The sequence below is a fragment of the Nelumbo nucifera genome, chromosome 3 (assembly GCF_055504915.1).
Source record: "Nelumbo nucifera cultivar China Antique chromosome 3, China Antique-T2T, whole genome shotgun sequence".
Classification (NCBI taxonomy): domain Eukaryota; kingdom Viridiplantae; phylum Streptophyta; class Magnoliopsida; order Proteales; family Nelumbonaceae; genus Nelumbo; species Nelumbo nucifera.
The window spans coordinates 85,149,058-85,171,424 of NC_142651.1; positions in this window are offsets into that span (position 1 = coordinate 85,149,058).

Here is a 22,367-nt window from a genome sequence, read left to right on the forward strand (position 1 = left end):
GGAGATCAAGTCAACTGACTACCTCAAGTGGCCACCTCGTATGAAGGGAAATCTGGCCAATATAAACCAAGACCAACATTGCCACTTCCACAAAGAGAAGGGGCATGACATTGAGAATTGTTGGAACTTGAAAGATTTGATCGAGGAGCTTATTTGGCGAGGATATCTCAAGAAGCTTGTCAAGGAGGATCGAATAGTTGAGAGACCCACTAAGCAACCAGCCCCAACCAAACGAACGACCACTTCGTGGGGTGATTAACATGATTACTGGTGGGTCAATAGTAGCGGGCTATCACTTGTTCGTAGGAAAAGCATCGATGTGTGACCTGAGCGTCAAGTAGGAGAACCCCCCCCCCCCCCTCCCAAAGAGACCAAGGATAGAAGAGGCGATTTCTTTCACTGAAGATGATATGAGAGGGATCCAATATCTCCATGATGACTCCCTCGTAGTTAAGTTGATCATCCACAACTACGAGGTAAAGTGCATCCTGGTCAACAACAACAGCAGCTCGTCGGACATTCTATTTACGGAAGCCTTTGACAGGATGTAGTTGTAGATAGGGGTGGCCACGAGCCGAGCTCTTCACGAGCTATTCGAGCTCGGCTCGGCTTGGTTTCAATCGGGCTTCGAGCCGAGCTCGAATCACTACATATAATAATAATAATAATAATAATAATAATAATAATAATAATAATAATAATAATAATAATAATAATAATAATAATAATAATAATAATAATAATAATAATAATAATAATAATAATAATAATATTAATATTAATATTAATATTAATAGTAATATTAATAACAAAATTATACAAAATAATAGATATAATAAAAATATTATATATATAATATTTTTATTTTTATATATAATAATAACTAATTATTATAATTTTTAATTTTTTTTAAATATCAAATAAAATATTTTTTATATATAATTTTTTTATTTTTATAAAACATTTTTCTCAATTCAAGTTTGAGCCAAGCCGAGCTCGAGCTTACAAGATTTTGACTTGAGCCGAGCATGAGCTCAAGGTTCTAGCTCGAAATGAGCTCTAACCTCATACTACGTTGCCAAGCTAAGGCCAAATAGCTAGCTATACGGCTCGGCTCAACTTTAATCCACCCCTAGTTGTAGAGGTCGGACCTCATCACTACTGACGTACCACTAGTCGATTTCAATGGAGAGGTTGTCCAACCTCTGGGAAGGATTAACTTATCGGTTACAGTGAGGTCTACATCATACAGGATCATGTTTAACCATAGTTTTCTAGTCATTGATACATCATCACCTTACAATGCCATTCTTGGTCGCCCCATTTTGCATACACTCTGAGCTATGGTATCCACATAACTCTTGGCCATGAAATTCCCCCACCAAGAACAGAGTTGGAGTAATGCGTGGGGACCGGTCAGAGTTGTGGAAGTGTTATGTGGCGGCCTTGAAAGGCAAGGCAAAGCAATCGCTAACGGTCAACCTAGAGCTGCTCCCAGTGTCCAGCGAGGATAGAGCTCGCCCTATAGAAGATGTCATCCTAGTGTTGGTTATAGATACTGAGCTCAAGAAGACAGTCTAGATCAGATCCTAGCTTGAGGAACCTCTACGCTTCGAATTGACCAATAAGGTAGAGAAAAAGGAACTTCAGCCCGGAGCAGTGGAGGACCATTGATGAAGAGGTCGAGAAGCTCCTCAATGCTGACTTCATCAAAGAAGTGAGTACCCAAGTTGGATAGAAAAAGTGGTGCTCGTAAAAAGAAGGCAAATAGGAAGTGGCGTATGTGCATCGACTATATCAACCTCAATCGAGCTTGCCCAAAGGATAGCTTCCTACTCCCCATAATAGATAGATTGGTAGGCACCACCTCGGGGTTTGAGCTGCTAAGCTTCATGGGCGCCTATTCTGATTACAACCAGATCCAGATGGATCCAACAAACCAAGAGAAAACAACTTTTGTAACTGAAACTGATTTATATTATTATAAGGTCATGCCTTTTGGGCCGAAGAATGTCGGGGTGACTTACCAGCATCTTGTGAACAAAATCTTTTCAAATTTGATTGAAAATAAAGTACAATTTTACATAGATGATGTGACTGCAAAAAGTAAAAACTCTAGTTCTCTTATCGCCGATTTAACCAATGTGTTAGTCATATTAGGAAAATACAATCTAAAGCTCAACCCGAACAAGTATGTCTTCAGAGCCACGTCAGGTAAGTTCATTAGCTATATAGTCACCCAACGTAACATTGAAGCAAGCCTCAAGAAAATTAAGGCAATAATAGACATGCAACATTCGAGGTCCATAAAAGAAGTCCAAAGGATAATAGGTTAGATAGCTGCCCTTAGCCGTTTCATGTCAAGGTCGGCAAGGCAGTGTCTTCCATTCTTTTAAGTCATAAAAATGGTAAAGGATTTTGAATGGACCGAGGAGTTCTAGCTCGCTTTCGATGAGCTTAAGTGGTACCTCAACTCGCCACTATTATTGATAAGGCTAGAGCTTGGAGACAAACTCTAATTATACTTCTTTGCTAGTGACAAGGTAGTTAGCTCGAGATTGGTTTCGAACGTTGATAAAGTGCAATGACCTGTTTACTATGTAAGCAAGGTCTTACATGTAGTCGAGACCAGATACCTGGAAATCAAGAAACTCGCCTTCGCGGTAATCATATAAGCTCATAAACTACTAGTGACAAGGTAGTTAGCTCGAGATTGGTTTCGAACGTTGATAAAGTGCAATGACCTGTTTACTATGTAATCAAGGTCTTACATGTAGTCGAGACCAGATACCTGGAAATCACGAAACTCGCCTTCGCAGTAATCATATAAGCTCATAAACTACGTCTTTACTTCCAAGCCCATACCATCATCATCTTCACCAATAGACCCCTTCGCTAGGGCTGTTCAAAAGAAGGTCCAACCCAACCAATCCGACCAACTCGGACTGACCCAACCCGAGTCGGTCGGGTTTTCATCAGCACTAGTCAGTTTCGGGGTGGGAAAATTCATAAACCGACCCGAACCGAACATAACCAATTAGTCTTCTAGTTCGGTAGTTCCTACTTAACTGGTCTTCTAGTTCCTACTTAACTAAATTGTATCTATCCTAGTTTCTAAAGTCTTTTACACCAAATAGGCAACCCATTAGGCAATTACAATTAGAATTAGGTGTCATTTTTTACCTAGATTAGAATTTAGAAAGTTTCTTGAAATATAAATATTTCAGCCTTCTTTCTATAAAACAATATGACTTTCTATTTTATTGTTAACTTTTATTGATAACTTTTGTCTTCTATTAGAATTAGGTGTCTTTTTTTACATACATTAGAATTTAGAAAGTTTCTTGAAATATAAATATTTCAGCCTTCTTGCTATAAAACAGTTTGACTTTCTATTTTATTGATAACTTTTGTCTTCTCTTCTAATCTCTAACTTGGTCCGCCCCCCTCAAGTCTTCAACTCAAGACATCATTTGATTTTTGAACTTGGCTCTCCCAACTCTCCCATCTTCTCAAATAAACTCCCTTCTAGTTCTAGCCTTCTCTGTCCTTTTTGTACAGGAGCAAAATCGAAACTGACCCAAACCGACTCAAACTGACTAGGTCGGTTTTGCCTATCAGTGGGTCGGTTTCGGTTTCCACCTCAAGTAACTTGACCAGGTCGGGTCGGTTGGGAAAACCCCAGTAAACTGATCCAACCCGACTCGTGAACAGCCCTACCCTTCGCCAAGTGTTGTAAAAGCCATAGGTCTCAGGAAGACTGACGAAGTAAGCCATTGATCTCAGCAAATATGACATCCAATTCAAGCCATTCCCAGCAATCAAGGCACAGGTCCTAGTAGACTTTGGGGCCAAATGTACCTTCAGCCTGCCAACCTTGGTACTGGATGAGCCCGCATCCATCACATAGGCATCCACTAGTGCAAAAGCATCCCTCAAGTATGATGAAGAACCTTGGATCCTCCATGTGGACATCTCATTGAACCGAAGAGGCATCAGAACTAGTCTGATTTTGCTAGGACTCGATGAGGTGAAGCTGGAGTATGCCTTGCGGTTTAGATTCCAGGCATCCAATAACAAGGCCCTCATTGCAGGCCTATCTCTTGTAAAGGAGGTTGGTGCAATGAACATGGAGGCATGCAGTGATTCCTAGTTTGTGGTGAACTAGGTGAACAGACACTAGGGAGCCCGTTAGTTGACAATGTTGAAGTACTTAGCAAAGGTGCATAAGCTAATCAGATAGTTCAATTCCTTCAGCATTCATCAGATATCGAGGTCTGAGAACGCTTAGGCCGATGCGCTTCCAATGTTGGCCAGCTCCACAGACAATACCAAGAGGGTGGTTTACGTAGAAGACCTGTCACACCCTAGAATAGAGAAAAAGGCAAATGAGGAGGCTACTCCTATGCAGGTTGTAGAGCCGAGCTGGATAAATCCGCTTCTCGAATACCTGCACCACAAAGCGTTGGCCTCAAATCGGATTGCAACTTGAAATTGAATGCAAGGCAGCTAATTACGTTATAATTGGCAAACAGTTGTACAAGAAGTTGTTTACCCTTCTTGCGATTTCTCAAACCTAGCGAAACCGAGTACATGCTCTGCGAGATCCATGAGACTTTGTGGTGAACACTTGGGGGGAAGGGTGCTTGTTCAGGAGGCCCTTTGATAGGGCTACTACTGGCTGATAATGAAGGTAGATGTAATCCAGTTTGTGCAGCATTATGATCGATGCCAGTGACACACCAACATACCTCGACAACCGGCAGCTGACTTGTAGTACCATACTAGCCAGTGGCATTTTGTCCAGTGGGGGATAGATGTCCTTGGTCCCTTCCCACTAGCAACAGGGTAGAGGAGGTACTTGGTCATGGCTATGGATTACTTTACCAAGTGGGTTGAGGCCGAGCTGCTAAAGGCCATCATGGCCTAGAACATCTAGAACTTCTAGATGGGAAGTAATTCAAGGACATCATGTTTTAAGATTAGTGTACCGAGTTGGGGATCAGACGGAATTTCACCTTGGTCGCCCACCCCCAGGCGAATGAGCAAGCTGATGTCACAAATAGGGTCATCTTGTGAGGCCTGAAAGCTCGGTTTGCCTGAGCTAAGGGCCTGTGGGTTGATGAGCTCCCCAACATCTTATGGGCATATCTGACGATGAGCAAAACAATAACTAGTGAAATTCCGTTCAACATCAAAGTCAAAAGGTGTTGCTTCCAAGAAGGCAGCCTCATGCTTAGGAAGGTCATGGTGCCCAATTCGGGTGCGGGAAAGCTCAATCCTAATTGGGAAACTCCCTACAAGGTGACTACAGTATTGGAACTGGGGACTTGCAAGCTCAAAACCCTCGAGTGGAGACAAGTCCCATGTATGTGGAATGCTGACAACCTAAAGAGGTATTACATTTGAAGTTCCGAGCTCTTAAGTCGAAACTAGGGAAAATTTAACTAAGTGTTGAAGGCAATAGCTCGGTGATTCCAAGCTACGACCTATGCGACCATCCGCTCATGCAACATGGTTCGACCGACCCACTCTTAGCATCTTGGTTCATTCAAAGCGGATCTCAACCTACTATAAGCACATCGATTCGCAAAATCTAAAGCCAACCTCTACTAAGCACATCGACATCTGTTAGTGTAGGGTATTTTTGCCCTTATGCTGAGGTTGCTAATCTGTAATATTATATTAGAACTAGTGTCCCTCACTTAAATAAGGGCACTTGTGTCTTTTCCATTATATTAGTAATATAAAACATGTCTGGCCGAATGGGAGAAGTAATTTTTTCCCTAATTCAAACCAGACTTTTCTTCTCTCATTTTCTCTTCCTTTCTCTCTCTCTTTCTTTCTTCTTTCTTCTTCTCTCTTCTTGGTTGTTATCAAACTAACAGAACTCAAAGGTAGGCCGAATTATAATATGGTATCAGAGCTCAACTAAGCAACTCGGATCTACCTAGATTTTTGTTTTCTGTGCACTCCATCTAGGGTTTTCTCTTGATTTCTCTACCATTGATTGGAGATAAGGGAAAGGGCTAAAAGGGAGTGGTCACCCTCTTCCCTTGGAGGTTTCTATGCCTTCAGTTGTATTGTTCATGGTCGGTTATTGTGGTCTCTAAGAAGCCCTCCCCTAATCGATGAAGTGAAGAGGGCTGATTCGTGCGGTGCAGTGGGTGTCTTGTGTGGACTGATTTTCTTCTTGTGTGGTTTGTTTTTCAGGTGATGAGGTAAGAGTTTTCTATGCATATTTTTGTTATGAATCAAATAGGAAGAATGTTTCAGATCTTATGATGGGATTTCAAACTATGTGTGCTAGGGTTTATGCTATTTTTTTTTTTGTGATTCGAAGGGGGAGTGATTCTCATATAGTGGTGAGATTTCAAGTAGTCGTAGGGTAGGGTTTGTGGTGTAAGGAGTACAACCTTCAACAATAACAAGTGCTGAAAAAAGTGTGATTAGTGTGATCAAGTAGTGTGTAGTGTGCTGAATTCAATAATAATAGAATTCAACAATGGGAGATAACAGTGATTGAAAATCTAATGTGATAATACCTGCTGACTACCTAAATGTTCAAATGACCTCCATTAAACCGAATGGAGAGAATTATGTACCTTGGGCTAAATCTGTAGAAGTTTTTCTGAAGGTAAAGAAGGTGAAACACATAAGGGAGGAGAAACCCTCCACTGATTCTCATGAGTATGAAGACTAGGAACAAGAGGATGCACAAATTATCACGTGGTTATGGAACAGTATGGAACCCAAGATTAGTGTAAATTTCATGTTTCTTGACACTACCAAAGATGTGTGGGACCATGCTAAGAAGTTGTATTCTGGTCAAGACAATACAACCAAAGTATATCAGCTGTATCAGGAATACTTTAATCTGCAAAAGGGCAATCAGAGTCTTGAGGAGTACTATGCTAGTATGAGAAACATTCGTAATGAGTTGGATGTTTATCACCCCCTCACTTCTGATGTCAAAATTCAGCAACAACAGAGAAAACAACTTGATGTGACTCGATTTTTGGTGGGGTGAAATCTGAGTATGAACCAGTGCGGGCTCAAATACTAGAAGGGTCAGCTCTCCCTTCCTTAGAAGAGGTGTTTGCTCAACTTCATATGACTTCCATTGGATCTACTGAGAACTCTAATGTCTCAGATAGATCAGCCTTTGTAGTGTCAAGGGGCCGTGGTGTTAGAGGTGGTAGCAGTGGTCCGGTATATGGCCAGAGTGGTGGTGGTGGACCTACATATAACCGTGGTGGTGGTCGTATTGGAGGTAGCGATTTAGGGGGAGCCCGTGGCAAAGGATGAGGCTCGGGTCCAAGGAGATGTACTCATTGTGGTATGGATGGACATACCATTAATTATTGCTATGACTTGCATGGTCCACCCTCAACTTGGGCCAATCATGCCATGACTAGTGACACTAGTTTCAGACAGGAGAATCATTCAGCTGATCAGATGCCTCCTACATCCACAAATGTTCTCGGGAAGGAGATGGTGAGTGTTCCCCATGATGAGTATGAGAGGTTTGTCCAATTCATATCTCAGCAGAACACGACTACTTTCGCTCATTCAGGTATGGCTTGTTTGGCATCCACGCCCAATCCCTGGATTATTGACTCTAGAGCCTCCGATCACATGACTAGAACTCCATGTGTGTTTTCTTCCCACTCATTGAAAGGATGAGAGATCCATCTTATGGATGGCTGAACCCTGCAAGAAGGTATGACAAAATTTCAAAAATTTCTCTCCCACCTGGGAATCACATTCCCTATTTTAGAAAATCTGCATTTTCAATGATCAATCTTGAACCAAGAACCGAACCAGATCTGAAACCAAAAGTTAGAGAGGGATATACCTGATACGAAGAAACAGTATCCTCCAATGAAGGTGTTCATGCCCAAAGAAGTCTCCAAAGACTGCTCCCACTAAAGATGATATAGTGTAGGGTGGAGCAGAATCAGTAGTGTTCTTCCCAAGAACCGAATCCTTCAGCAAGAATTTGATGGAGGCTGTGAGCACGACTTCAGATCAGCCTTTCTCCAAAGACTGATATCAAGAACTATTCTTGATCGCTCCTACAAAACTAGAGATTGAACTGGTAATAGGCGGCAACTGGAGGAGAACGCAGGGAGAAGATGGCGTAGTCACACTGTTGTTGTCTTTTCTCTGTGTGATCTGAAATCTTATCTCTGGGATTTGGGGGTGATCTGAATGGTTTGCCCCCTCCTTCTTTTATAGACTTAAAGAGATCAACTCCTAATCCCATTAGGAGTTTCCTGATTCAAATCCTTATTTGAATCTGGACTCTCTTTAAGTGATAAGGATAAGTTCTTATCTTATTTTCAAATTAGATTAGCTCTCTCCTAATCTCATTAGAAGGTTTCCATATCCAAATCTCTATTTGGATCTAGACTCTCTGAGTGGATAGGGTAAGACCCTATCCTATCTGCTGATCCAAATTCCATATCCGCCCCTCTTTAATTAGTTTAACTAACCAGTTCGAAATGGGCTTTAGGCCCAATAAGTCTTATGTGCTCAGTGGCTTTCCAAACTACTGTCCAGTTGGGCTTCTTTGTATGACGTGGGACCCAAACATTGATCTACACATCAACCACATGGGTATAACCTAGCCTCTGTTACAAGGCCTGACCAAATTCACTGTTATGGGCAGTGAACCCCTAAGTCCATTACATGGGCTCTTAATCGGCCCAACATTTACACTAAGTGGTCCCTGGGCCAAGCCACCTTATAAAAACCCAAGGACTGTGGGCAGATGCAAGATTAGCCCATCAGGTATTACCCTCAATGGTCTTACACTTAACATCTCAGCCCATAATGATCAAACACTACCCGACAAGAGATGATCTCTCCCTCAGCTGCAAGGAACAGTGTTGCACTCTCTACTCACATGGATCCTGGGAATTAAAACATTTTGCAAACAATTTGAATCCGTAATATATATGTATATCTTTATATAAATATATTTTGCAAAAACAATTTCCAACGATTGAAATCGCCTGCCGACAGTCTTGGTTTCCATCAGAGAGAGTGCATCCCCGATCATTACCTTTGTCCGACAAAGGGGTTAATCCTGTCACTATGATCACCCACTTAGATGAATTCTCAGACTGTCCCAACATACCTAGGTTTTGACCCCTTCTAATGATCTCACTGATTGGCATATCAAAGACAGCTCAATCCGACACCTAGTGCAGTATCATAATCGAGTCTATGGGCCAGGTGTAACTTTCCAGTTTTTCCCATCAATCTCCAAGGTTTAGGAAAATACTGGAAATCTGGTCTGATTCAAGGTTTCAAGTAAACCTACACTGTATGTACCTCGGGTCTCACCCTGGCAGTTGAGACAGGCCACCCCAACACTTGGCGGCACATCAGTGTTAGCCTTAGCAGGATAAATCTCCCCAGACTTATCCAACGGCTGTGAACATTCTAAACTAATACAAGTCTCATAAGTGTCCAGTTTAAGGGTATTACATAGAAACACACCACAATAACACGAATCAAATATGTACTTTATCCATTTACAATAAATGTCATAATGTACATCAATCTGATTGAGCTAAGGGCATACACTGTCTAACAGCTCCCACTTGCACTTAGGTCCAATCTAGTATAAGCCGGAGTCTCATGCTTTCCACGTGTTTCTCAAGTACTTTTTGTGTGAGTGGCTTATTCAACGGGTTTACTACATTCTCCGTTGACGCTACCTTCTGAATCAGGACGTCCCCTCTACCAACAATCTCCCGCAGTACATGGTACTTCCTCTCGATGTGCTTCAACTTCGAGTGTGCTCGTGGCTCCTTAGCTTGAGCTATAGCTCCATTGTTGTCACACAACAACGGGATGGGTGATGTGCTGGACAAAGCTACTCCCAATTCATGAATGGACTTTTTCATTCACACGACTTCTTTTCCATCTTCACTTGCGACAATGTATTCATCTTCGGTTGTAGAATCTGCCGTGACCCCTGTTTGCTATTTTTCCAGCAAACAGCACACGATCCTATCGTGAAAACATACCTAGATGTAGAATTTCTATCATCTGGATCCAACTGGAAATCGGCATCAGTATACCCCTAGATCTGTAGTGAGCTACCATCGAATACCACACAAAACTCTTTTGTCCTTCAAAGGTACTTAAGTATATTTTTTATAGCAGTCCAATGCTCCTGCCCTGGGTTAGCCTGAAATCTGCTTACCACACTCACTGCCTGAGCAATGTCAGGACGAGTGCACAACATGGCATACATGATGCTCCCTACGGTTGAGGCATAGGGAATGTCCTTCATGCCCTCAATCTCCTCAAAAGTCTTGGGAGACATCTTCTTGGAGAGAGTGACTCCATGCCTAAAAGGAACATTTCCCTTCTTGGAGTTCTCCATGCTGTATCTCTTGACTATTTTGTCAATGTAAGCAGATTGGGATAATCCTATTATCCGCTTCGATCTATTTCTATAGAGTCGAAGACCCAGTATATAGGGGGTTTCTCCAAGATATTTCATAGAGAATTGCTGTGAAAGCCATACTTTCACTGTAGTCAACATTCCTACATCATTCCCAATGAGCAGGATGTCGTCCACATACAGAACCAAGAACGTAACCTTGTCCCCACTGGACTTCCTGTAAACACAGGGCTTATCCGGATTATGCTCAAAGTCAAACTTTTTAACAGTAGAGTCAAACTGGATGTTTCAACTCCTAAAAACTTGCTTAAGTCCATATATGGATCTATTTAATTTACGTACCATGTGTTCTTGACCCGCAGCTATGAAACCTTGCGGTTGCTACATATAGATGTCTTCAGTAAGATCTCCATTCAAGAACGCAGTTTTGACATCCATTTGCCAAATCTCATAGTCATGGTATGCTGCTACATCTAACAGGATGCTAATGGATTTAAGCATGGCACCGGCGAAAAGGTTTCTCATAATCGATGCCCTCTTTCTGAGTATACCCTTTTGCCACCAGACGAGCCTTGTAGGTCTCAACCTTACCATCGGGGCCCTTCTTCCTCCTATAGATCCATTTGCGACCAATTGCTTTTACCCTAGGGGGTGGATCTATTAGAGTTCAAACTCCATTAGTCTCTATTGAGTCCATCTCATCTCTCATGGCATCTACCCACTTCAAGGAATCTATGTCCAACATAGCTCTTGTATAAGTCACGGGATCCTCCTCACAAGTCATAGTTTATACCAGGTAACTATCCTGGTCATAGCCAAAACGAACTAGAGGCCTGGATACCCGGGTAGATCTTCTAAGTTGGTCACTACCTAGAACTTGTGGGACACCTCCCACTACTCCTGAGCTCTCCTCATCAAGAACAACTTCCTAATGATGATTGTTCAGGATGTAATCATCCTTCAAGAAATGAGCATTCCGACTACATAACACATTCTGTTCTCCTAGGTCTTAGAATAGGTAACCCATAGAGCCCTTAGGGTAGCCTACGAATAGGCAACGCCTAGTTTTGGATTCCAATTTGTCCGCACTCATTCTTTTAATGTGCGCAGGACAACTCCAAACCTTCAAGTGTCTAACACTTGGTTTCTTTCCGATCTAAAGTTCATATGGAGTATTCGGAACTTATTTGGTTGGAACCCGATTCAACATGTATATCGCAGTCTCCAATACGAAACCCCAAAAGGATGTGGGCAACTCTGAGTGTACGAGAAGTGACCAGACCATATCCAATAAGGTCCTATTCCTCCTCTCTGAAACACCGTTAAGTTGTGGTATAGCAGGAGGAGCTAACTGTGATACTATCTCGTTGACCTTCAAGTAGTCATTGAATTCGTCAAAAAGATATTCACCACCTCAATCCGATCGAAGGGTCTTAATTTCTCTCCCTAACTGTTTATCAACCTCTTGTCTGAACTCCTTGAACTTTTCAAAGGATTCGAACTTGTGTCTCATTAGGTACACGTAACCATATCGAGAGAAATTATCGGTAAATGTAATGAAATACACGTGCTGGTTACGAGTCCTAACACTCAGGGGACTACATACATCAGTATGTATTAGGTCAAGCGTGCCTGTTCATCTTTCAGGCTTACCGTTAAATGGTCGTTTCGTCATCTTACCCTGAAGGCAAGGCTCACAAGTGGGAAGATCTTCTATAGTTAGAAAATCCAAAGGACCATCCTTTACCAACCTTGTGATACGATCAATACTGATATGGCCAAGTCGTTAATACCATAGGCACGTGGGATTAAATGTATCACATATTATTTTCTTGGGGATATCAATCGACGTAGTTTCGGCTATGTTAGTTTCTAGAGAAGGATGTAGAACATAGAGACCAATCTCAAGTTCTCCGTATGCAATGAATCTGTTATTTCTTTTAATAGTAATCATATTACTAAAGAAGACAGAATATCCATTCATACACAGTTTTGAAACAGAAATCAAATTTCTTCTCAAATTTTGTACATAAAGACAATCTTTCAGTACAATTGAACCTTCTCTAAAAATTAATTCTACGGTTCCTATGGCCGCAGCTGCAGCACTTGCAGAAGTCCCCAAGTAAAGAGTCACCTCTCCTTCACTTAGCCTACTGCTTACCTTGAACCCTTGCAGTGAATTACACGCATGATTTGAAGCCCCGGAGTCAATACACCAAAATGCAGAAGTTACTAACAAATTGATTTCTATGACACAGGATTCGAAATTACCTTTCTTGGATTCTAGGTATTGAGGACAGTTCCTCCCAGTGGCCGGTCTGCTTACAAAAATGACAAGCATCAGATGCCTTTTCTTTCCTCTGCTTCTTGGGTTTGGTGGCCTTCTTCTAGGGCTTTCTCTTTGCCCTCCTTTTCTTGTCCTTCTTGCCAGTTTCGACGAGCATGGCTAGGGGCTCATCCTTCTTGGTCAGTTCTTCAGCCCTCTGCAACATATTGTTGAGTTCCTGAATGCTGACATTCAGCTTATTCATGTTATAGTTCATGATGAACGAATTTAAGGATGGAGGAAAAGAGTTGAGAATGGCGTCTATCTGGGTCACATGATCCAGCCCGGATACAAGAGCCTCAAGATCATTGATGTAGCCCATCATCCAAAGACAATGGTCATGAACTTGCTGGCCCTTGGACATCTGTGCGATCATGAACTATTTCAAGACCTTTTGCCGAGTAGAATGATTTTGCTCTTCGTACATTGTCTTTAAACTATCCAATATGTCCTTGGCAAGTTCGATCTGATTAAATTGCCTCTGTATCGGATTGTCTAGGGAGGCAATGATGTAGCACCAGACGAGAGAGTTTTTCTCCTCCCATTCTTGATAGTCCCTTCTCTGGGCCTCTGAAGCCCTATCTCCCGGATGTTTCGGGGTAGGATTCTTAGCCACCTTATCCAATTTCTTAGAGGTCAAGACTAGCATTAGGTTATGGTACCAATCGGAATAGTTTGGGCCCTTAAGCTTATTGTCGTCCAAAAGCTTCGCAAATTGCCCGTTTGCCATTTTCTGATAAAAGAGCAAACATTAGGCCACAACCTAATTTGATTTATGTTATCTACATAAATATGACTTTTAATCTATGTTCCATTCTCATTTATTCATCTCTGAGATTTCCCTCCTATCTTAGTGATGGAGACTGCGAATTGTCTCTGGAAATGTGGGAAATTACATAGGGTGCATGAAGCCAACTGTTTCAGTTGCATAACCCCACCACCTTTCTGTGAATGATCATATCCACTCATCGTATGAGCTTTCCCTTTGGCCTCTATCAGACAAGGTTCATTGCTATTTTAGGTTAAACCTTTCTGTCCAGTGAATGCTCACCCATCATATTCGTGAATGCCAAGGTACCGTGAGAGAGTCTTCCATTTTCTGGTAAGCCCCTCCAACATCGGTCTATGACACCCTATCATCTTATGAAACACTCTGACAGATCCAACAGCAAATGGATAGCCCAATTTTATGGTGTGTTTCCTCATTACTGAAGGACCCATCTTCATGCTAATGATGGAAGGCCTTTAGCGAGTTCATCATATGAATCTCCCTATCACATGCACTCATATTTTAGGAGGGAACAAAAGTTATGCCCTATTTTAATTTAGGTCAAACCAAAGTGGCTCCCATTGGCTTTAATAAAGCCAGATTTAGGTGGGCCCTAAACGGTTAGGGTTCTGCACGGTTCCTCTTAGGGGAGGTGTGGGGCCCACCACGAAGGGAGATCATCCAATGATCTTTAAGGACACCATGGCAATGATGTGCATTCAGCCATGTTGTGCGCAAGAGCCACTATCGTATCTGCATGAGCCAAGTACTTATGGCCCATGTACGTAGCACATCACACATCCATACATCACATGCAGGGATAAAATTGATCCAATCAATTAATATCTATAAAGCCCATTATTAAAGCCCATTTTCATCCATAATATTATTGATTAATATTATCTAGGTATATGGGCTGAATAGCAGTTAGCAGTTCGGCCCATATAGCTTTTCTGCAATTGGTGGACTTTAGCAGTTTTAACTCCTTAAAACTGGGCCTTACAGGTGTGGGCTGAATTAAGTCTCACAATTAAACATCAATCCCTTCACCCAAAAGTGGGAAATTAGGGCTGAGAATAGCCCCCATTGAACCATAGATTCAGTCCAACCAGTTTGGTCTAATCTGGTTCGAATGGGTCTAGGGTTTGATTTTTAATTCAAGAAAATAATATGAAATTAAATTTACTGATTAAAGAATAAACAAGAATCAGTAACAGGGTTGTTCTCACATCTCAAACCTGCAAAACAATCGTTAGATCACAGTTTGCAGTTTCATAAACTGCAAATCGTAGATAGCGATTTCCCCATCTACGAATTCTCCTTCTCCAGTGCATGCAGCTTCGATCTTGAATAAAATAAAATACAAAAACCATAATTTTCTACTAATATTACATTAGATCGAATACCTATACATTCAGTCCAAAAAAATAAAAAAATAATTAATTACAGACCAGAATGTAAAAATCTGCAAATTACAGATATCCTACGCCAATAAAGATTTCGATCTCCTTTGTACGAACAACCCATAAATCAAGAAAATCATAAAGAACAATTCTAAATATATTCCAGATTTATAAAAATTAATTTCAGATCATTCGCCCTTTAACTGGGAACCGATTTCCCAGAAAAACCCTAAGCTGCGCAAATCGGGTAGAACGCCTTCTGCCCATTTGCGCAGGTTCAGATCTAGTCTATTTCGGTTCAAGATTTGAACCATGGCTCTGATATCACTGAAGGGATGAGAGATCCATCTTATGGATGGCCGAACCATGCAGGAAGGTAGGGCGAAATTTCAAAAATTTCTCTCTTTCACCTAGGAATCACATTCCCTGTTTTAGAAAATTTGCATTTTCAATGATCAATCTTGAACCAAGAACCGAACCAGATCTGAAACCAAAAGGTAGGAGAGGGATATACCTGATACGAAGAAACAGTATCCTCCAATGAAGGTGTTCACGCCCAAAAAAGTCTCCAAAGACTACTCTCACTGAAGATGATACAGTGTAGGGTGGAGCAGAATCAGCAATGTTCTTCCCATGAACCGAATCCTTCAACAAGAATTCGATGGAGGCTGTGAGCACGACTTCAGATCAGCCTTTCTCCAATGACTGATATCAAGAACTATTCTTGATCGCTCCTACAAAACTGGAGATCAAACTGGCAGTGGGCGGCAACTGGAGGAGAACGCAAGGAGAAGATGGCGCAGTCACACTGTCAATGTCTTCTCTCTATGTGATCTGAGATCTTATCTCTAGGATTTGGGGGTGATCTTAATGGCTCGCCCCCTCCTCCTTTTATAGACTTGAAGAGATCAACTCCTAATCCCATTAGGAGTTTCCTGATTCAAATCCTTATTTGAATTTGGACTCTCTTTAAGTGATAAGGATAAGTCCTTATCTTATCTGCAGATTAGATCAGCTCTCTCCTAATCTCATTAGAAGGTTTCCAGATCCAAATCTCTATTTGGATCTAGACTCTCTGAGTGGATAGGGTAAGACCCTATCCTATCTACTGATCCAAATCCCAGATCCACCCCTCTTTAATTAGTCTAACTAAACTAGTTCGAAATGGGCTTTAGGCCCAATAAGTCTTATGTGCTCAGTGGCTTTCCAAATTGCTGCCCAGTTGGGCTCCTTTGTATGGCATGGGTCCCAAACACTGATCTACACATCAGCCACATGGGTTCAACCTAGCCTCTGTTACAAGGCCTGGCCGAATTCACTATTATGGGCAGTGAACCCCTGAGTTCATCACATGGGCTCTTAATGGACCCCACATTTATACTAAGTGGTCCCTAGGCCAAGCCACCTTATAAAACACAGGGACTGTGGGCAGATGCAAGATTAGCTCATTAGGTATTACCCTCAGTGGTCTTACACTTAACCTCTCAGCCCATAATGATCAAATACTACCTGACAAGAGAGGACCTCTCCCTCGGCTGCAAGGAACAGTGTTAGACTCTCTACTCACATGGATCCCGGGAATTAAAACCTTTTGCAAACAATTTGAAACCGTAATATATATGTGTATCTTTATATAAATATATTTTGCAAAAACAAATTTCAACGATTGAATTCGCCTGTAGGCAGTCTTGGTTTCCATCAGAGAGAGTGCATCCCTGATCATTACCTTTGCCCGACAAAGGGGCTGATCTTGTCAATATGATCACCCACTCAGATGAATTTCTCAGACTGTCCCAACATACCCAGGTTTTGACCCCTCTAAGGATCTCACTGAATGGCATATCAAAGACAACCCAATCTGACACCTAGTGCGGTATCATAATCGTGTCTAGGGGTCAGGTGTAACTTTTCAGTTTTGCCCATCAATCTTCAAGGTCCAGGGCAATACTGGAAATCTAGTCCAGTTCAGGGTTTCAAGTAAACCTACACTGCATGTACCTCGGGTCTCACCCTGTCAACTGAGACAGGCCACCCCAACACTTGGCGGCACATCAGTGTCTGCCTTAGTAGGATAAATCTCCCCAGACTTATCCAATGGCTGTGAACATTCTAAACTAACACAAGTCTCATAAGTGTCCCGTTTAAGGGTGTTACATAGAAACACACCACAATAACACGAATCAAATATGTACTTTATCCATTTACAATAAATGTCATAATGTACATCAATCTGATTGGAGCTAAGGGCATACACTGTCTAACACTCAATTCTCAACATCACAATCTATTAATCTTGCTAATGGTTCCACATCCTCGATTTGTGGTGTTGGCAATGTTCACTTGACCCATTTATCTTTATCCTCAGTTTTGTATGTCCCTAAATTTTCATTTAACCTTATGTTTGTTAGTAAGCTGACCAAGTCACTTAATTGCTTTATTACTTTTTACCCTACTATGTGTATTTTTCACGATCTCAAGACGGAGATGAAGATTGGTGGAGGGCATGAAGCTGGTGGATTGTATTGTCTTGATGGTGGTGGAAGAACATCAACAACTCTCCAGTCATCTCTCTCTCCTCTCAAGTGGCACTGTCGATTTGGTAATCCTTCGCCGAAAGTTTTGAAATCTTTGGTTTCTTCATTGAGTCAATTTTCTATTTTAGATTGTGAGTCATGTCAGTTGGGGAAACATCATCATGTTCCCTTTAGTTCTATGGTTGATAACCATGTGTTGAGTTCTCTTTTTTTGGTTCATTTAGATGTTTGGGGTCCTTATAAAGTGATGTGATACAATGGATATAGATATTTTGTCATTTTTGTTGATTTTTCAATGATGACGTGACTATTTAATGAAAGAAATAAGTGAATTGTTTACCATATTCCAAAATTTTTATGCTGAGATTCGCAATCAATTTGGTGTTCACATTAAAATTTTTCATTCTAATAATGGCCGTGAATATTTATCTTCATCATTTCAAGAATATTTGGACCAACATGGCATTATACATCAGACCTCATGTACCTATACCCCACAACAAAATGGGGTGGCTGAGAGAAAGAATCGTCATCTTTTGAAAGCAGCACGATCCCTCATGCATCACATGAATGTTCCCAAACCCTTTTGGAGTGATGCAGTGCTTACTTCTTGCTTCTTGATTAATCGGATGCCCACGTCTATCCTTGATGGTCATTCCCCATTCACTACCTTGTTTCCTACATTGTCTCTGTTTCCTCTTTCTCATCAGGTTTTTAGGTGTGTCTGCTTCGTCCATAATCTGGGCCCCAGGACGGACAAGTTAGATGCATAATCCATTAAGTGCATCTTTCTTGGCTATTCTTGGACCCAGAAAGGGTACAAGTGTTACTATCCTAGTTCTCGACGTCCCTTTGTGTGTGCTGATGTTACCTTATTCGAGTCTACTCCGTTTTTCTTGGGGTCCGGTGATGCTTCTTCCTCCTCATCACCTCCCCCTCTTCCACTTCCAATTGCCGATTCTGTTCCCCTTGTTCCAGTCGTGACCAAGTCCTTGCCTCCAGTGCCACCACCTGTTGAACACCCACCTATCCATCAAGTGTATACACATCGCCTACATGTACCGGCTGCTACTCCTCCGGCTCCATCACCGTCAACAGATCCAACATTTGTCTCCACACCAGCCCCAGACCCAGTATTTGATCTTGATCTTCCCATTGCCTTGCGGAAAGGTAAACGCACTTGTACCCTTCATCCTATTTCTAATTATGTTTCACTCACTCACCTTTCTACTTCCCATTGCCAATTTATCTCTTTGTTATCCTCAGTTGTTGTCCCTAATGGTAGTGTTGAGCATTTGAAAGCTCGTTTGGTTGGAAAAGGGTACTCCCAAACCTATGGTATTGACTACACAGAAACTTTCTCCCCAGTTGCTAAGATAGGTTCGGTTCGTATTGTGATCTCTCTTGCAGCTATATATGATTGGCCCCTCTATCAGCTTGATATCAAGAATGCTTTTTTGCATGGTGATTTGCTCGAGGAGGTCTACATGGAGCAACCACCGGGGTTTGTTGCTCAGGGGGAGGATGGTAAGGTATGCAGACTAAAGAAGGCTATATATGGGCTTAAACAGTCTCCTCGAGCATGGTTTGGTAGGTTTAGTGAGGTGGTAAAGAAGTTTGGTATGAAATAGTGCCAAGTTGATCATTCCATCTTCAGTCATGACTCTCAGGCAGGAAAAATCCTATTGGTGGTGTATGTAGATGATATTGTTATTATAGGGAATGATAAAATGGGCATTGACAGGTTGAAGACTTTTCTACAAGAACATTTTCAAACAAAGGAGCTTGGTAAATTGAAATATTTCTTTGGGATAGAAGTAGCAAGATCTAAGCATGGTATTAATTTGTGTCAGAGGAAATATGTGTTTGATTTGCTGAAGGAAATAAGTTTGTTAGGTGCTAAACCAACTGAAACACCTATGGAAACAAAAACTAGGCTGAGCAGTGATATAGGTGAAGTGTTTGAAAACCCTGGCAGATACCGGCGACTTGTAGGTAAACTAAACTACCTAACCATTACTCGGCCAGATATTTCATTTTCGGTTAGTGTGGTAAGTCAGTTCATGCAGAAACCTCTGGTTCCTCATTGGGATGTGGTTCTAAGAATTGTGAGGTATTTAAAAGGGGCCCCTGATCGTGGTTTGATATACAAAAGTGGTGGAAAACTTGAAATAGAAGGGTATACTGATGCTGACTGGGCTGGTTCTATGTCTGATAGGAGGTCTACCACAGGCTATTGCACTTTTCTTGGGGGTAATCTGGTGACATGGAAAAGTTAGAAGCAGACAGTGTAGAGGCAGAGCTATGGCACATACTGCTTGTGAATTAGTGTGGCTAAGGAACCTTCTACAGGAGATAGGATACAATATTAACACTCCAATGAAACACTATTGTGACAGTCAGGCTACAATTCATATTTCTTCTAATCCGGTGTTTCAAGAAAGAACCAAGCACATAGAGGTTGACTGTCACTTTGTGATAGAGAAGGTGCTGAATGGAGTGATAGACACTGCATATGTTAACACAGGGAACCAGTGGGCAGACTTATATACAAAAGGGTTGAGTCGGGGAAGAGTGGACTACATATGTAACAAACTGGGATTATATGATATATATACTCACCAGCTTGAGGGGGAGTGTTAGTGTAGGGGTATTTCTATCTTTATACTTATGTTGAGGTTGTTGATCTGTAATATTATATTAGAACTAGTGTCCCTCACTTAAATAAGGGCACTTGTGTCTTTTCCATTATATTAGTAATATAAAACATGTCTGGCCGAATGGGAGAAGTAATTTTTTCCCTAATTCGAACTAGACTTTTCTTCTCTCCTTTTCTCTTCTTTTCTCTCTCTCTTTCTTTCTCCTTTCTTCTTCTCTCTTCTTGGTTGTTATCAGACTAACAGAACTCAAAGGCAGGCTGAATTATAATAACATCATTATGACTTAACTAAATTTGTGAAGTGTTTTATAACTTAGAAAAATTAAAGGTGCAAGAAAGGAAAGAACTTGGCACATCGGGCAAAAAAGTGAATTTCCATTACTTAGACTAAAAAGTACATCACTATTAAAACAAAAGAACAAAAACAACAAAAGTAGAAAACCGAGCTCGGAGGCTCGAGATACATGATGTATGTACGAGGGTCCAAGAAAAGAGGCAATAATCATTCATCATTTCGGGGCACGTTGTCACCCCGGTTTGCATCTCCTCAACATCAATAACTTCATCATCTCCGCCACCTTCTCCTTCTTTGTCCTCACAATCGGGCTCCCGGTTGACTTGGTCCATCATCTTGGTGGTGAAAACCGGGCTCTTCAATTTCTCTAAGTCAAACTTCAGGCTTAAAGGCACCACGAGCATTTGGCATAGTTTGAAGCCCTAATGGAAGGATACAATAAAGAAGCCCTCTTTCATCTGATGAATTTCCCAAGAAACCTAGTACTCAATGACGCCCTTGGCTTTGGCGACGTATATCTTCTTAGAGATCTTTGACCTTTGCTCCACGAGCTTAGTTTCCTTCTTATCGACCTTCTTCGCTAGCTTGGGTGCTTTCACTTTCTCCTCTGCTAGGTTGTTTTTAATTCAAAGACAAGTTTGGAGACCCATTCCAGGCAACCTCGAAACTCCTTCATGTCCTTCGTTAAGGCCTCTCACTACTAGTAATCCAACTTGGCTTGACCCATTAGGGTGTGTGCCAAGGAGTTCGCCTATTAAAAAAATGCCAAGAAGATTAGAAGAAAGGGAAAGGCACGTAATGAACATTAAGGCCTTATGAACACTTACCGCCATGAGGTGTGAAGTATCTTGCTGCCAACCTGAGCAAGTCGCCATGTAGCCTACGTCTCTACCTCCTCCGGGATGACGACAACCTTACTCATTTCTAGGGCTATCACCGGATCCGGGACTGAGCACCTTGCCCTAGAGCTAGTCTCCAAAGTTCTTGTCTCCTCAGCTCTGGGAGGCGGGTGACTCTCCTCGGGAGCTTAGATGCTATAGGATTCCGTAGTGGTAGCCTCCTACTGTTCATCCTCGACGAGGCCGACTATCTCAATAGAAACTTGCTTGGCCTACTCATTGGTGGTGACCTGAGGAGTCTCACTGGGGGCTACCTTCCTCTTCTTCCTTTTCATGGCTTGGAAGAGCCCTGAAGTAGGTACTCCCAATATGTCTCTTGCACAAGTGAATTTAAGTGAGCTGAATGCCAAAGTGAAAAACTAACAAAAAAAGTACCTAAGTTTGGCACAACAACCTACGCGGAGACTAAGCCCAACCTGGATCAGCTTCTCTTCGGCCAGAAACTCACTAACCTACAACCTCCTATTAACCAAGACCTATACTCTCACCTATAGATGCTTACTCAGAGTCTCCTCATTGACGTCCCTAATGGTCGTCTTCCACTCTGAGGTGAAGGGCCACCCGCTGTCAATGGCTAGGAAGAAGTATTTCCTCTTTTAGTTATGTACCTTGGAAGGGAAATCGCCTAGTAGCTTGCAGCTAGAGTGGTAGGATAAGTAGAAACTATATTTTTCTACAAGATTCCTCTTCAACTAGCAAAGGCCAGTGAAGTTTTGGATGGTCAAGGAGAATCTGACATTATGATAGAAGGAGATGGTGCCGACCAGGGTTTTTATGGAGTTCGGGTGAAGTTGAGCTAGGGAGATGTCATAATAGTTCATGACCTCAGGAATGAAGGGGTGAAGAGGGAACTTGAGTCCAGCCTTCAAAGCCTCATCAAAGACACATACCTCCTCCTTCTCATGCTCCCAAGGGTATTGGCCAAGAGGAAGGGAGTAGTTGAACTAGTTAGGGATCCTATAAATGAGTTTAGCGTGTTTTTGACGTTCGAAGAACCTAATTTTCCCATGGCATTTGTGCGTGCCCAAGACACGACCTGTTAGATGACTGAAACTG